The sequence below is a fragment of the Marmota flaviventris genome, chromosome 5, assembly GCF_047511675.1.
Source record: "Marmota flaviventris isolate mMarFla1 chromosome 5, mMarFla1.hap1, whole genome shotgun sequence".
Lineage (NCBI taxonomy): Eukaryota > Metazoa > Chordata > Mammalia > Rodentia > Sciuridae > Marmota > Marmota flaviventris.
In genome coordinates this window covers 45,534,699-45,540,810 of record NC_092502.1, presented here as the reverse complement: position 1 = coordinate 45,540,810, position 6,112 = coordinate 45,534,699, and the positions used below count along the sequence as shown (strand labels likewise).

Below are 6,112 nucleotides of genomic sequence, written 5' to 3'. Positions count from 1 at the left end.
TCAATCTGTACTCCTCCAGAGAGCACCAGGCACAATGTCTCAGCCAATTTGGAGTTCGGTATTTTGTTAGAGTGAAGCAAAATGTTAATGCTAAATAACTGTATTGCTGAAATTAAATTGAGCTGGACATAGTGATATGCACCTGTAATCTCAGTGCTCAGGAGGCAGGAGGAACACAAGTTTGAGGCCAGCTTCAGCAACTTAGTGAGTTCCTGTCTCAAAATAAATAAAAAGGGTTGAGGATGCAGCTCAGTGGTAGAGCACCTCTAGGTTCAATCCCCAGCACTTAAGAAAAAAAAAAAATGTAGCTACTCAGAAGACTGAAGCAAGAATATCATGAGTTTGAGGCCAGCTTTAGCAATTTATCTAGACTTTCTCAAAATAAAAAAGGCTGGGGATATAAGTGGAAGAACACTGCTAGATTCAATACCCTATGAAAGAAGGGGAAAAAGAGAGAAAAAATAACAATTATAAAAAGAGAATATCAAGTAGCAACTTGGAAGAAGACCTGGCATGCCTAAGGTCTTTGGGAAACAGAGGATACTTGATTTCTTTTGCCTTCCTTTGCCTACATGCATGTTTAATTCCCTCTAGATGGATCATATCCTTAATTCATAGCTGAATTTGCCATCTTTTGACATAGAAAAATTAAAAAATAAAAAGAGAATATCAAAATAGCTAAACCAAGGTTGAAAAGAGGTAAAGGTGTGTGCTTCTTCATGTTTGTGTATCCATGTGCACATGCATAGATATAAATAAACACACATGCAGAAATTCTAGGGAGCTTTCATTTTGAGCACTCTGTGACTGTGGCCCATCCTGGAACTTCACCAGAATATTCTTAATGCTGCTTAATTGTACACTTAAAAAATGATTAAAATGGTAAATTAATCCATGAAACACAGCTGAAGGCATCTGCATCTGACCATCCTTCCCCTGGACTGGCTTCAAAGCTGACACTGATAGGCTCTGTTTTCCTGCTTCTCTAGTTTATGGCCCAACTTTCCTAAGTTGTTAGAGGTATGGGGCCATGCTCCCTTCTCCTCCGTGCCACCAGATTCCTCCACACCACACCCACATTAAAGCTCACACACCTATTGCCCATCATGGGGCATCTAATGGTAATTGTAAGTTGTGTTTATGTATTAGTTTGGAAAACCCAATGCCACATGGCCTAAACCATAGATACAGTTACCAAACTTAACAAGATTTTTTCCAGGTATGGCAGCTTAAAAATGACATTCAAATCCAAGTTCTTAACATGCAATGGAATATACACAGACTTAAAAAGGAATAAAATTATTATGCATGCTACAACATGGATGAACCTTGAAAACATCATGCTAAGTCAAATAAGCCAAACACAAGAGGATAATATTGTATGATTCCACTTACATGAGGAAAATTCATAAGACAGATATATATTAAGTTACCAGGGGCTGGAGGGGTAGAAATAGGGAGTTGTTTTTTAGTGGGTACATAGTTTCAGTTTGGAATGATAAAAAGTTTGCCGAAATATGGTATTTGCACAACATTGTGAATGTTCTGTATACACTGGAGTTTGGGCAGAAGGAGTATACCATTTAATGTAGCCCCTTTGTGGGCTCAACAACTCCAAGATAATTTTGCCTCATTTGGAAATGGGCTGAAGTTTACAATCTTTCCCTTGGGTTGGACAGTTGGGAGGAGTGAGAGAAGCACAGATCTGCTTTGCTCCTTGTTTTCCCATCTAACTTCATTTCTACCCAGGATTCAGCAGGTTGCTTGCCTGGGTCAATCCTTTCCAAGGCAATTCAGGGCTGTTTTCTATCTAGGTCCTTTGCCCTTCGCCTTTGCAATTGCAAGGCTATTAGTTGGTCCTGGAATGGACCTGAAATCTTCTTACTGCACAGGGTGCAACACCACTGGTTATGGAAGCAACTTTTTTGTACTATCTCATCCTCTGCAGCTCAATCCTAAACCCCAAGCCCAGTTGCTCAGTGTGGGCTTTGTTCCAAAGTCAGAAAAAGCCAATCTTTTCATCTGCAGGTAGCAATTACAAAATTACACACAGGTGAGATTTTGCCAAGCCATCTCTGCCCAGCAGAAGATCCTGCAAAAAGAAATCAAGGTGCTTTCCCATACTCCTTGTGGGGGAAATCTGAAGCCCAAGTGCTGGAGGACAGAGGGTGCACCGTTCAGGTTCTTTGCCTGTGCAATTTGCAGATAGAAAAAATCTCAGTGCAGACAAAGAAACCACATGACACACTGTTGAATTAGGCTGTCTCCAACTTTGGGTGAAGACTGTTGGTCTGTTATGGGGTGGGGCTGGTCCTATGAGAAGCTAACCACAGGACCGCACTGCTGTGAGGTGGGAGGCAGTTCACTGTAGTAATCAGTGCTGCCTCTGTAGCTTTCCTCCTCTTCATTCAGGTGACTGGCCGCACTGTCACAGAATGTGACTTTACCCTCCCTACTGGTCTGAAGAGCAAAAAGGAAATTTCAGAAATCTGCCAAGCACTAATGAGAGCATCTGGAAATGGGTGCCCTTCAGCTAATGATTAAAATGAAGAGAAGAGGACCAATGTCATCGTCCACAAACCTGATGTTCCTTATAAGATCCAAATGGAAAAATATATATTCAAAATTTTGAACATTTAGAGTCTGGGTAAGAACAACATTCATATGTGTATTACATATCTATATAACATATATATTTTTTTCAACATTTGTGTGTGTGTGTGTGTTATTCCAAATCATATTTGGCAAATCTCATTGACAATTAACACATTAAGTTTTAGTGGGGGTAAATAGTATTTGAAAATACCATTAGTAATAACTCAGAGCATGAAAAGTACTTGATTAAAACTTCCAACAGGTTAACTTGTGAAAAATAAAAATAAAGACTGTGGGTCTCCCTCCTTTGCCAGTGTGTTGGCTCTCACAACTGTTTACTCCCACATCTGTCCTCTTTCACAGCTCCCTTCCCTTCTGGCATGAGCAAGAATGGTTCTGGGGAAATTTATTCTTTATTAAGTATAGCACTCTCCTCGTTCTCTTCAAACAAAATGGGTTGTGAGTCATTTTACGCTGAGGTGAATAAATAGGAATGCTTTTAAAATTAGCAAATAACAGGAACCTGCACTTAAGCAGTTTCATAATCTAATTAGGAATGTTCCTTCCAGCTATTTTGTTCAAAACTACGGGTTTAAAACAAATAAATCTCAGTAAACTAGCTGTTCCTGGGGGATTTTTATTGGGTATATTGTACAGGACACATGACCAGATTTACAGATTTCTGTATGTTTATTTATACTTATAAATAACACTAGCACATAAAAATGTTCTAAAATTAGATTGTGGGAGGGTTGTACAACTCTGCAAATACACTGAAACCACTGAGTTGTCCATTTACAGGGCAAATTTTATGGTATGTAAACTGTATCTCAGCAATGAAACTAAAAATATATATACAGAAGCAACAACAACAACAAACACTAGAGTGATTTGGAAACACAATTTGGCAATGGCTAACAATGTTAAAGAGAGGCATATCCTAAGAACCTAGAATTCTACCTTAGAGAAACTCTCACAGAAACCCAAAGAAGCACATATAAGGAGAATGCTTATGGTAATATTCTTTGTAATAGTGAAAAACTGGAAACAATCTAGGTGACCTTCAGTAGGAGAATGCAGAAATACATGATGGTAGGTTCATATAATGGAACACTATAGAATATTCTAAATAATCAGCAAAACTACATGTATGAACCTGGGTAAATCTTGAAAACATAACTAGTGTAGGGGGGAGTATATTATAAAATGATATAGACAACCTGATACCATTTTCAAAGTTTTAAAATATGATACTATTTTAAATGAATATATACATTGGTGATGATAAACATTATTTGCCATGATTTCCTGTATGTTTGAAATAGTTCATAATCATTTTTTTTAATTAGCACACACTTGCAGTTAAGTGCTATAGACGTGCCTTACACATGCAGTGATTTGAGGAATAAAAAAAGATAAATAAATTAGAGAAATATGCTGGTAATAATATGTCTCTTTTTAAAAATCACCTACTATGTCAGTTGCTTCACTTACATTATCTTCAAAATTACCCATATTCCTGTGTGGTTAGTCTTATTATATCCAATATATGTCCCAGGAACGAGCTGGAGAAGTAATGTCCCTTACATCACAGGCAAGAGGATGATGGAGTCATGGAAATAGCCAGTGGTCTGACCAAAAAGCCTGATGGGTTTTATGCTCTGTCATTCAGCATCCCAATAGCCGCAGTCTGGCTGGGCACAAATGCCGCAGTCTGGCTGGGCACACGATCACAAGCCACCACACAGCTTGTAGATTCAAACAGCAACTCTTTATTCCCGAACTCACACCAGCCGTCTACAATCATGTTCTGGGGAAATCCACGTTCTCTGCCCAAATCCACTCCACTGGGCTTCTATCTCCCAAAATATATTGTCTGAATCCCGTGAGAACTCAAGGGGAACTCAGGCAGCAGGATACGCCCTATTCCCAGCAGGAATAATCTTAAACCTTAAACCTGGAACCTAAACTGGGAACGCCCTAAACCCGATTATCCTAAACCGGGAACACCCTAATCCGCCCTGGTCCTTGAGCAAGGTCACCTACATTCAATGTCACTGCAACATGGGGTACGCTGGCAAGGAAATTGTCATACCTACTTGGCTAATGGCTCCCAGCATCTCCCCCCTTCTGATTAATTAAACAACAAGCAATGTGGCTTAAGCACCGTGCCTGGTAGGTTGTCCAATTCAACATATGGTTCTTACCCGTCATCGGAAAACTGACATTTAGGCGTCAGCCTCCTGTCTTAGGTTGATACCACTGCAACTGAATCATACCCGTCACTGACTACCGGTCCAGCATATAGCCATTGGCCCCCAAATTTTAGACCATCACTAGCAGAAGGGAGGAGGATACAGAAATGCCACGACACCAAGCCAATTGACGGCTCCTTGGGAAAAAATTGCATCACTGGTGACACCATCAGCAAAGATATGTCAGCACTACCACAATTAACATGGGGTGCGCTGGCAAGGAAATAAAAATTGCATCACTGGTGACACCATCAGCAAAGATATGCCAGCATTACCACAATTCGCTGCACCAAACGATAGTTACATAGTCCAGGCAAGTTCTGCAAGCAGTTCAAAGCGGAGGAATCTATCAATATGTCCATTTCCTCCCAAAATTCGTTTCCTCCCAAAGTAAGTTGACTCCTTGATTGAGCATTACTTGTTGAGTTATATTCATTGATGCATCAGTTTATACAGTTTACTGTGATAGCTATCATAGAAGCTGTAGTTTGGTTTTATCTTTGTCTTCACCGGCACTGGGATGAAGATAGGAATTCTGGCAATGATGCTAAAAAGACATTATCCTGAAAAGAATTATTAAATATAATGAAAAGGAAAGGTGAAAGTAAACAAACAGATCTGTTAACCTACTTTAAAGACAATCCTTAACAGCTGTTTACCTAATTTAAATTAAACCATTTAAATCACGTGAATAAAAAAAAATAATAATTCGGATCCATTTTTTCATGAGCGCTCCTCATATAAGAAATATGGACATACGCACATACAGACATACAACACAAAACACAAGAGTGTACACAAACATACAACACATAAGAAAATAGTAAAGGCCTTGTAGCTTTACCTGGGTGAAATCTCCATTGCAATGTTTAAAAACTCCACAGTCAAAAAATAAAACTGATCAGAAAAACATTAACCTAGGTTTGTATGAGCTCAAAAAATAAAAATAGAACCTTATGATGTGGAGAAATGCAATAATAAAATAGCTATTGAAAAAAGCATCCTGGTTAATCACTGTCGCAGATGTAAGAATGGCCAAGCTGGAGTTCAGGATATCAGCTGTTATGGATTTGAGTCAAATCATCTTCTTTTCGATCTGTAGAAATTGTTTTAGTTAATCTCTCTGGAATCCAAATCGTCTGCTGTTCTCCCTGTGGAAAAACACAAACAGAGCCCCGACTCCAGACAATCACTGGGTCAGGACCTTTCCATTGTCCTGTTAGAATATCTTTCCAAAGTACTTTAGGCTTATGTACATTTTT

General features: G+C 39.1%; 1 non-coding gene across 1 annotated transcript; it reads left to right on the top strand.

The window, feature by feature from the left end:
• The first annotated feature begins 470 nt into the window (after window positions 1-470).
• On the top strand, window positions 471-580 carry LOC114097279 (small nucleolar RNA SNORA67). Its single transcript, XR_003583569.2, has one exon. It is a non-coding gene; the product is annotated as a small nucleolar RNA SNORA67 (small nucleolar RNA).
• Window positions 581-6,112: the final 5,532 nt, after the last annotated feature.